The sequence below is a fragment of the Meles meles genome, chromosome 6 (genome assembly GCF_922984935.1).
Source record: "Meles meles chromosome 6, mMelMel3.1 paternal haplotype, whole genome shotgun sequence".
NCBI classification, from domain to species: Eukaryota; Metazoa; Chordata; class Mammalia; order Carnivora; family Mustelidae; genus Meles; species Meles meles.
The window spans coordinates 14752227-14764363 of record NC_060071.1 but is presented as its reverse complement, the minus strand read 5'-3'; positions in this window follow the sequence as shown (position 1 = coordinate 14764363).

Here is a 12137-nt window from a genome sequence, read left to right as displayed (position 1 = left end):
GGACACACTTATCATCTCCCTCCCTACTGAAGCCAATAATTGATTGGATAGTGACAGGTTGATAAAATCCTCCTCCTGCCAAGATGAAGGAAGGCCTGGCTCGAGGGTGTCACTAAAAATTCATTTTTGAGGCTGGAATTTTTTATTGCGCTTGTGACTTTGAGAATGGAGTCCTTCAGTCTTTGCCATCTTCCTTCTGCGAAGACCTCGCTGCTCCGTGCCTTCTAGATATAGCTAGTGGATGCGTGTGCCAGTGGGTGACAAGGGACAGGAAAAATGGGGGTAGAGCAGACGTGCGTGTGTGTGGGTGGGTGGGTGGAAGGAAATGGGGCACACGAGGGAAGGGACAGTGAACCCGGAGTGAGGAGGTGTGGGTTTAAGTTCCAATCCTGCCTCTAACCAGCTGTGCACCTTGAGAGATTTACTTACCCTCAAAGGGACCCGATTTTATGATCTATAAAACGGAGAGGGAGGATTTATTCAATTAATATTTATTGAACATCTACCATAGAGCATGAAGTCTGGTAGATTCTGGGGATTCAAAAGTCAGCCCAGAGAGGGGGCACATGCCCTTCACGGCCTTTGAGTCCATCGGGAGAGAAAAACATTAATCAGATACCCATAGTGATGCAGCAAATTTGCAACAGCCAGAACTAGATGGCAATCGGAGAGCATGGGGAGGGGAGGATAGATGAGCCTTTAGGGAGGAAGTAGGTACTGAGCGGAGGTCTGATGAATTACTATCCAGGTAGAGCTAACAGAATGTGCAAGGGAGAAGCGAGGCAGGTGCCCAGGATTGGAAGATACACAGCAAGGGAGTGAGGGCAGTGAGATAAGGTAGCAGAGGTAGAGGGCAAGAGGATGGGGTATGCTCAGATCTGAGTGGGAAACCATATTCGTGGGAACTTGGAGGAGAAGATCAGGAGTAGAAACAGGTCACGCAGGTGGGTCATTCTTAGAGTTGATTGGTCAAGACTTGATGGTTGCCCACACTAGGTAGACAGAATGAAGAGATATTGAAGAGACACCATAGGCAGCACGTGATGATGAGTTAGGCTTAAAATTTAATGAGAACAGGTCCTCAAGAATGGGCCTTTGATGGCGTGATCCATTAGATGGTGAGATCATGGGTAGACTGGGAACATGGCAAAGGGACCAGATTTGCAAGAAATGATCATGGGTTTGGTTCAGGACACAAGAGTTTGAGGGGGAATTTGACTCATCAAATAGGATGATGAGCTGGCCCCTAAAATCTTGTCACCTGTAGAATTCTATGATGCTCTGAGATGGATCTGTTACAGGGGAGTGCGTCCCGGATCTCACTGGGAGGGTGGCACGAGGCAATGGAAATGCCTCAGCTTTTCTCACAGGTGGGGCCCCAACCTCAAGTAGGCTGTTTGCTGACTGAGTAACATTAATTTACCTCAACTTCAATTTCCTGTAATCAATTAGGGCAATGTCATCCCTTTCAAGGGGGAAATGAGCATTAGAGATACAGTGGGCACAATTTCCAGCTTGGTACCAGACACAAAGAATGGCTAGAATTGTTTTTTTTTTTAACCCCAATCCAGGGTTTGTTGTGATGAAGTATTGGTCCATATTGTCCTGTGTCCAAAAAAACACCAAACCAAAACAAAAACAACCTCCCATTATTCCAGACTAAAGGCCCTGTATATAAAATCCACTTGATAATTGATTATTTGTAGGTAAGAGGAACTATTGTTCTGGGGCCCAGCTGCATACTTCATCTCAGCCTACTCAGGTCCACATATGGTGCCCAACGAAGTCAAGTTACAGTGCAAGCTTCTCCAGAGAAAATTCTTGGGTTGAATTCAGTCTGACAAAACGTCTTTTTCAGCAGTAACACACAAGAAAGTTAGGTTTTCCCATGGGTCCTCAGGAAAGGTAGTTTCTGGCCACTGGCTGGGGTGCCACACACATGTCCCCCCATATATAGAAACACGTGTCCCCAAGCTTATGGGACAGAAAGCTAGTGCTCTAGGAAGAAACTTGCTTCTGTCCTTGAATGTAGAGTAGATGTGTATCTGTGTGTAAACATTCAAAATCTGGGCACCTTTCTTACAACTTAACATCACCCAGAGTTTCCTATTTTAGATACCTCATTAAATCTCTTGTAGCTCCATCCATCCCAGCCTAGAGGCTGAGAGGCCGCCTGACCCAAAAGAATAATGAAGCCAAGTTCAAGTCTTCACTTTTAAACTTCTCTTTGAAAAAAAAAATGCAAGGGAATTTTAAGAGGTTTGAGGATTTCTGGAAACTTATCTCCCTACCACTACAGAAAGCCGGGCTGGTTATTTCATCCCTTGGAAAAGGTTTTCGACTTTCTACTTTCTAGTATAGGAGAGTAAAAAGGCTCTGCCTTCCGCAAACTCCCTTCTTCCCCCAAACATTCTGAATTGCCTACATTTCAGTTCTAATTTGTTATTATATCCAAATGCCATGCGTGCCTCATTCATTTAAAAAGAAACCCTATTTAAGAAGAAACTCTATTTTCTTCCAGGCACTTAAAAACTTATTAGCTATCTCTCCCCCTTCTTCTCCCCAAGTTTACTTACTTGTTAGCAAATTGGATTAGTTTCATCAATTAAAAGAGCTGCGGTCATGGGCACACAGCTAACGATTGTTATAGACACTTGCTTAACACTGCAAAACTTGCAAGGTCTCCAGCAAAGGATTTTAAAAATAGGGAGGAATTAGTCTGGGCCATGCATATTAACTCTTGCTCACAGGGCTTGAAACCTAACCTTGGGTCAACCACCTTCCGAAAGGTGACCCATCTAAAATATTTGAAATTTTGTGGGAAGATCGAGAGAATGCTGGCAGATTTGTGAAGCAAGGAATGCATTTCCCTTTCAATTTAGCAAGTAGTTATTGAGCACACAAATGATCAATAAGCTGTTGGATCTGTTAAAATGACCCAATCCCGCCTTCAGAGAGTTTTACATTTTCTTCCCCCTGCTTTCCAGTGAGGTAAGAATGTGCTTACGTGAATAATGGGCAGTTGAAAATACGCCAGCTCCATTCATGTGGAAAAATTAAATTTGGTATTGAATTGAAGTTATTTAATGCATACAAATATGGTTTTCTATATTTTAAAATGATGTTTTCATGCCTATTAGAGGAAACGCATGATTTTCTGTAGTCCTGGGACACGGGGAGAGAGTGAATAAGTAACTTTGTTAGCCAATCATTTCAACATACTTTCCTACCAGAAGTTTTGAAGAATCCATCCGATTTCTGATTCCTACCTTTACCTGCCGGAAGAGTTAGCTAATAAGAGCTATGACTAGGATCAGCAGTGGGGAAGACAGAGGGGGACCGAGGGAAATAAGGATCTACTGGGAATTATTCCCTGAATAATAACGGGCTCTAGAAACATGGGCTGGGAAAGAAATGGAATCTGGCTGCTGAGCCAACAAAGCCTTCTGAGGATTCTGTTTTGATGGAGAAGTGAGGACTTATGTCAACATTTGGAATTCTGCACGACTTGGGGAATAAATCCACCCTTCCAAGTGCTATGTATGTGTTCTATCAGCACCAACAAGAAAAGAAAGAATTATTTGATAACACTCACATTCACTATAGTTACAAACTTTTCCCACTGGAATTTACCCTAGTCTTTTTGCTCCAACTGCCACTTTCTTGGCTTCGTAAAACACAACTGCTGCTCGGTCTCTTGCTTCTTGGTTTACCTCATTTTTTTTTTTTTTTTTAACAGACTTCGCTCAACTTGAATATTTCTTTGTTCTCACGAGTTCCCTTCTATTCTCTTTCTGGAATTACTTCCTTACCGACAACCTGTCAGCTGGTGACATCTCAAACCATGGCCCATCTACAGGCTTACCTTGGTCAAGTTCTCTTTTTTCTAGAAACAGAAATAACTTGAAGCTACCTTCACAAAAAAGAACAAAAACGAAAACAAAAAACAGAAGAGAGGAGAAGGGGAGAAAAGTGAAGAAGCCTGTTAGATCTTAGGATGAACGACTGACCCGGGCTGGGAAAGAGGATAGGATCCAAGATGACTTCTCTCTCGGTTTCTCTCTCTCACTGGCTCTAGTCATTGCTCACCACTGAGGACTGCCTCTGAGGATTTATTTCATTGTTATATCTCTGTATATCCTTCTTTCCCATGACAAGCTTCCTTTGTTTCGCTGTGTCCTTTAAGACTTTGGGGTTTATCCACCCCCAATTCAAGCTACCCACAGAGATGAACTTGAATTGTTGGAGCTCAAATTTGAACCCTTAGGTGACTCTATTAACTGTGGCTGGGGGAATGTGTATCCATATGTACGGAGGGGGAACAATTCCTTGTGGTGGAAGGGATCCTTGAACTCAGGAATGTTCATCCTAACGTGTATGTTACAAAGCTGGCCCTCTCGCTTATGTTCTTGGCTTAAAGTATTCCCAGGGTGGAACTGACCATCTATGTACCTTCAACCAGGCAAATCTCTCTATCTTTTCGGTTCCTACAAAAAGAAAAACAAAACCAGCACAAACATTTTATCATGGCTTCAATTCTCAGGTTCTACAGCTCAGGTATTTGTAACCCGTCTTGGTTCATAATTCCTTGTTGTCACTTTGCCCCATAACTGTTGTGAAATGTCACATAGATTGATCTCCCTCCCCCACCCCCATTTCCACCACTACTTGAATTCAGGCTCTTTTCACTTCTCTGCATGATCACGTGTATTTCCCAGCTACCTTTTCCTTTTACCATCTTCTCCTCCATTGAAGTCATGTGTTAGGGACTGAATGTTTGTGTGCCTTGGAAACCCGTATGTTGGAGCTCTAATCCCAAAAGTCGTGGTGTTAGGGGGTGAGGCCTTTGGAAGATGACTAGAGTTATATAAGGCCTGAGGGTAGAGCCCTCGTGATGGGATTAGTGCCCTAATAAGAAAAGGAAGAGACAACCAGAGCTCACGTTCTCTCTGACACGAGAAAGCATTGCAAGCCAGCAATGGAGCACTCTCCCCAGGAGCCGAATGGGTTGGCACCCTGACCTTGGACTTCACAGCCTCCAGAACTGTCAGAAATAAATGTTTGTTGCCTAAGCTCCCCCTCCCCCCTGCCCGCCCTGCTGGCTGCCATATTTTATTATAATAACGCACACTGAAGAAGACATTATTCTTTCAAATAACTAGCTAAAAATTCCATGACCACCATGGTAAGGGATATTTGGGGACTTACTTTTGTGGTACATTGCTTTAAAATCTGCCTTTCTACTTTGAGATCCAAGCCCATTCTTGCATTATGTGGTCTTTTGACTTCACCTCTGTCAGAAGGTTTTCTTCACTTAGAACCTCCTCATGACCCTCGTGTCCCCATGGGTGGCTAGATTTGGCTAAGTTGACTCCTTTGCTTAGAACTGTCTCCCCCTAATGAAAATGTTTCCCATCATTATGAGCTTCACATTTATGGTATTAAATCAGTGTTTTAGCTTTTGGTAAAAAACAGCATCTTTGGGGCACATGGGTGGCTCAGTGGGTTAAAGCCTCGGCCTTTGGTTCAGGTCATGATCTCAGGGTCCTGGGATCGAGCCCCACATGGGGCTCTCTGCTCAGCGGGGAGCCTGCTTCCTCCCCTCTTTCTCTTTCTGCCTGCCTCTCTGCCTACTTGTGATCTGTCAAATAAATAAATAAAATCTTAAAAAAAAAACCAACAACCAGCATCGTTGTCCCTATTTTGTTGTGTTTTCCATTAAAGCCAAAGTAGTCAGCTAAGTTCACTCACCATCCAATACCCTGCTTCAAAATGGTTGCCTTCTAGCTCCTCTCTCTAGAAACCCAGCATGAGGTTGCCTCTGAAATCAACCACATCATCAGTATCCCCCTTTGGAGGCAACAAGTCTTTCATGATTACGTGTGAGATGCTAAAGGAGGGTGGAATTTAAATAGACCAGAACCCTTGAAATATTCCAGAAAGATGCCAGAGGCCCTGCATTAAATCAAGTTGTCCGCACACAATGGAGAAAAGTGAGGACATTCACTTTGGGATGAAAATCAACTTAATTTATCTAAAACCACATTCAACATCAATTTTTCACCATTAAGGGTGAACTGCTGACTCAACTTTTTTTTTTTTCCTTTATGATGAACAATTTGAGGTCTCCCTCCAAGACAGCCCATGGGTCCTCGGCGGACTGTAAGCTTTAGACAAGCTGTGATGCCAAAGCGGGCCTGCTCCGTAGCAGCTGCTAACCCAAGGCATGCCTATCATTTGCTGTTGACAGGCATTAATAAAAACCTAATTTGAGGAAATTATGAAAAACCTACTCATTATGCAATCTGGTTTATGTTTTGGCAAGTGGCAATCATTGGCTTGATAGCCCAAAAAACCCCTCATTTCCAGAACTTTATGGCCTCTGTTTCAATTGCAGACCGGCCAGAGCCTCTCACTTCTCCCACGTGTGTTTGATCTCCTAATTGGCTCAAGACATACCCACAGGTTTGCTTTATGATGCTGCAGGCCTCAGCCTGAGCCCAGGTGGGATGGCCACAGGAATCCACATTGCCCTTCACAATCGTACTTGGCTTTTACAAGAAACTTAATTCTGACCTGTCCGTCGAGGGCATTCACCCTCCAACTGTCTCCACTCTTAACTTGTTCCTTACAGCCTCTGTGGACTTTCTAGCGACATGAGTAGAACCGCTGTCCAGATTTGGGAGGACAGTTCCCACTCGTTTCTAGTGTGCATGAAGAGAAAGTACAGAGCCACCTTGGCGTGGCTGGTGGGTCCTCTGGCCTTGACTGTAGCTAATAAAAAATATGTAAAGCGTTTGATTTTTTTTAATTAAAAGAGACTTTTCTATTAATGGTGTCCTATAAAATTCTGTGAAGATAGAACATCTTCACATTCTGTTGAGTCAGAGGGGGTTAAGAAAACCTCAAAATAATCTGGCTTTAGATTCTAGGCTTCCTGCTTCTTAATGCTGGGTTGGTTTTTTCGTTTGTTTGATTTTGTTTTTAATATTAAACTTTAAAGGAAAGAGTTGGCCATTGTGCATCTTCAGCAAAGAATTGGTTCCTTTCAGGGCCCTTTGACTGATGTCATCATAAAAGTTCCCAGATAAACAGTGATAGTAAAGTGTAGCCTTAAGCTAGTCAAACAGAAATGTTCCGAACAAAGGCTGTCCTGTTCTATCTGCCTTATCTTTTTCTGACTTACCAAATGCTGCCCTAGTCCTTCTTTCTCCCACCCTCCCCTTTTACTTTTCTTCCTCCTTCCTCTCCTTCTTCTCTCTTCTCCTTCCTCCCTACCCTCCCTACCTCTTTCCTCCATCCCTCTCTTCCCTCCCTTCCCCTCCTTTTCCCTTCCACCATCCCCTCCTCTTCCCTCCCTCCCTTCCTTCCTTCCTTCCTCCTTTCTTTTTGGTATCTGATTCTGATTGCTTTTTCTTTGTCATATGCACTGACTTTTGTTTCAATCAGCAGTTTTTAAGTATCAGTTGAAGTCTGAAAGCAGAAGGTATTTCTCTGCTAATACTACAAAATAGGACTGATTCGCTTATCCTTTCCATTTCTCAGTAGCAAGTTCAGTCTAAATCCTGCAGTAAATGAAACACACAGGAGAAACAGGAAAGAGTATTTCTACGCCTCCATTTTCCCAAGTTCCACCACTGGAGATTTGTTTGTAAGACTGTGTTTCTTCTAAAACTGGAGGCATTACAACTCCTCCGGGAGAGGTAATATTTTTAAAACATCCTTTATCACAAATTGTTGAACATACACCAGAGAATGTTAGGGTCAAAAAGCTGACATGATCTTGGTGGACTATTCCGTCTTTTAAAAAATCAACTCTGCATCGGTCTAACTTACAAATGTATTAAGTGATGCACGGTGATTAACGTAAACGGTTAAGATATATAACATTTCAATCACCCCCCAAATTTCTCTCAGTACTACTCTTCGTGGGATTGTCCATACGTGGTATCATGGGATATGTGCTCTTCTGTGTCTGGTGTCTCTCACACCACATGTTTTGAAATTCACGCATGCTTTGGCATTTGTCAACAGTTCGGTGTTTCTTGTTGCTGAGCAGTGTTTCATTATGTGGCTAGAGTCTGACCCAACTGTGCATTTACCTGTTGATGGACGTCTGCGCTGTTTTGAGCTATCATGAACAGAGCTGCTATGGACATTCCTGTACACGTCTTTGTGTACCATTTGTATTTCTTGTGGGTGAACACCTAGCATTGGAATTACAGGGTCACATGTTAGTAAGAAGACATTTAACTTCATAAGCCACTGTCATTTCTTCTCCAGGGTGCTTTTACGCTCTCACACACCAAATCAAGTTGTTCCACGTATTTGCAAACACTTGATATTGTCAGTGTTTTAACATTTTAACTATTCTTGTATGTGAGTAGTGGTTTCTCCTTGTGGTCTTAACTTGCACTTACTAGGTGACAGCAGCTCTTCAACATCTTTTCATTTTCATTATCAACCAGGTGTCTTTGTGAGGTGTTTGTTCAAGTCATTGTCCATTTTCCAGTTGGGGCATTTTTTTCATTATTAAGAATAAGAATTTTTTTTTGTTTTATTGTTTCTATAAATAAATGTTGGATACAAAACCAATATTTCTTCCAAGTATCTAATGTGGCATAAATCCTCATCCTTACTTAAAAAAAAAACACAGTTATTTTCAGCTGTCTATTCCTTCAGATATATTCTGGAATGACTTTGTTAAATTTGGAAACAATTTACTTTTAAAATTTAATTAGAAATTGTTAAATTTCATTGAAATGATTAAATGAACTTCAAGAAAGCTAAACAATTTTATAATACTATCTTTCCTTCCAGTCCTATGACTAGAAGTCCAGTATGGTTTCCCATTTATTAAACTCATATTTTGTTTTATTTTTTTTTAAGATTTTATTTATTTATTTGATAGAGAGAGCATAGGCAGGCAGAGTGGTAGGTCGAAGAAGCAGGCTCCCCGCTGAGGGGAGGGTGACTGATGTGGGGCTCCATTCCAGGACACCAGGATCATGACCTGAGCTGAAGGCAGACACTTAACCAACTAAGCCACCCAGGTGCCCTAAACTCATATTTTAAATAAAGTTTCAGGATCTTAATGTAATCATAGAATATTTTTGTTAATGCTTGAATATTTTAATATTTATTATAATGTAACAAAGATTTTCCCATTGCATTGTCTAACTGTATTTCTAGCCCAACTATTTTGTGGGAAAGTTGCCCATCTTTGAATATTTATTGCATTACCTGGGACAGATCATCTGTCAGTAACCACTCCCAAATCTAATTCAACACAATAATGTTTATTTCTTCATCAGGCAAAGCCCCTTAACAGGGTTGGACAGTTCATCACTGGAATTACCTATATGTGTTGACTGAATGACCTAGATTGAATTTACCTTGGGACACCTTTATAGAAAAGAAAAGTTTTTGCAATCACCTTAGCCAGGAAGGGGACGTTGCAGAATTGAGTATCGGCAAGAAAATGCTTTGGCTTAAAATGGACGTGGGTCACTTCTCACATTTCATTGGCTAGCATTGGTCATATGGACGTGACTACCTATAATGTAATTAGGAAGTCAGGCACTCAGAAATTGAGGAGGAGGATGGGAGATTTGTCCTCCATATTTATTTTGTTGACACAATTATTTTATTAGGTTATAAGGATATTTTATTGAACTTTTGGCAGTTTCCTAGGGGTTGTTTGCATTACCTTTAAATAATTTTGTTGTCTCCTTCTAAAAGAACATGGAAATGGTGAAAACTTTCAAAATGATTCAAAGGAGCAGTAGTGATATGGAGAGAGTCTAATCTTTCACTTCAGGCTAAAAGGCATATCTCAAATGTTGTAGCAATAAGTGTGAGCTTTGGTATCATTTGGCCTAGAAAACTGGAGATGGAAAGAAGCTTCAAAACATAATAAAAATAACTTACATTAAAAAAAAGTCTATTGATTTTCCAAGTGATTTTTCAAAGCCTATTGTAGTAATCACATACTTTCCTTTCCTTAATCAATTAGTCTTAGGAATAGGAGTATGTTGTTCTATGTTACACCATCCTTATAAAATAAATCATTCATGATTTTTGTCTTCTGCTGTGATGATAGATTTGATCTAATGGTATTTTATATAATAATATTTTTCCTTAACATTAATAATTAAGATGCACTTGGAGCTTTCTTTCAGTGTTATCTTTGTTAGTCTTCAAGGTATTGGGAATTATTGCCTTTAAAAATCAATGGAAAAACATTTTATCTTTTTACATGCTCTAAAAAGCTTATGTAGTATGGGGAAAATGAAAAAGAAATGCATGTATTAGGTTATATAGGCATCTTACTTGGAGGTTAATCACTGGAATTTTGTGATTTCTTTTATCTTTTGTCTGCTCAGGTGCACACATATTCAAACCTTCTTGAAATGATTTGGATGATTTATGTATCAGAAAAGTTTCTAATCTTTTTATATTTTCAAAGTATCAAAATTTTCTGTATTATTTAATGCTTTCATTAAAAACTTTTGTGTTTAAATTTTTGTACTTATATTTTTCTTATTGTAACTAGATTTGACAATTGTTAGTATAATCCCCTCAAATATCAATTCTCAGTATTTATTTATTTAAAGCTCTTATTTATTTATTTATTTATTTGACAAAGATAGCAAGAGAGAGCATAAGCAGGGGGAGTGGGAGAACCAGGTTCCCCCTGAGCAGAGAGCTCCATGCAGAGCTCCATTCCAGGACCCTGGAATAATGACCTGAGCCAAAGGCAGACGCTTAACTGACTGAGCCACCCAGATGCCCCTAGTATTTATTTTTCAGTTCCACTTAGTTTCATTTTTCTAATTTATTGATATATTACCTGAGTTTTAGTCTTTTTCACCTACTTTCTTTGGTTTTCATTGTGTTGTTCTCTTTCTAACTTCTTGATTTGACTTTGTATTTTTTTCCTGTTGAATAAATGTTTGCATCTACAAATTTGCTTCTAAATATATCTTAGACTACATTTATAACCTGATGTTATATAATAATTATATATATAATTGTCTAACAAGCTTATAATTTTATTTTCCTTTCCTACTTGAGATTCTCTAGTGGGTAGAATACATATGCTTTTCAATTATTTTGATGCAATACTTTGTTATTAATATCTAGCTTAATTGTGCTAGTCAGAAAAAGAAACACCCAGTTTCTATTCACTGAGATTTTCTTTGAAGTCTAACACTTGCATGATTATTATTTTTTAAAGGATTTATTTATTTATTTGAGAGAGAGAGCAGGTGGAGGGGCAAAAGGGGAGGGAGAGAGAGAATCCCAGGCAGACTCCCTGCTAAGTCTGGAGCGGGACCTGGGCCTAGATCTCACGACCAATGAGATCATGACCTCAGCCAAAACCAAAGGCTGGATGTCCAACTCACTGAGCCACCCAGGTGTTCCACTTGCACAATTATTGTAAATCTTTGAGGTGTTTAATGACATGCATATATCTAGTCCTCTCTGGAGATTATGGTTCATTAAGCCTGAGGATTTTCTTTTTTTTACCAATAATTAGTTGATCCTAGTATAGCTATATTCAGAGAAACATGACTATAAATGATGGGGCGATGCTGGAATAAAACCCATATTGTCCATTTGGTGGTGGGGGGGCAACAAAGTTTCATATCCCGTAATAGGTTTTAATGATATTTTTCAAATTCTTAGAAATGACTTTAGGCATTATAAGGAAAATGGGATTTAATATGAAAGTTAAGTATTTACAAGATCACTGAAAAGTGCTAAAGAGATGGGACAGAGGAGGCACTTTTCAGGGAAGCTCCCAGAATACCAAAGAATAGACCCAGCAGGGAAGCTACTATTTCTGAGGTCACTGTTTCAGCTGTAACTGCCTCTTGACACTCAGGAAGCTGGAGACAATGGAAACTAGGACACTGCCACCATCGCACCTCAGCTTCTGTCGTCTAGTTTACAGAGAGAAACAGCCAAAAAGGAGTCAGAGATCTAATAAATGTATTGTCTTCCTTCTGTCTCCCAATTCCTATATAAGCGCATCTCAGTGACAAGACTAATCCACGTCTAGAACAGAAAAAGAGGCTGAAGGTGATAACTTTTTCCTTTCTAGTCTCTCCCACTAGAAGCTCGATGGGGTA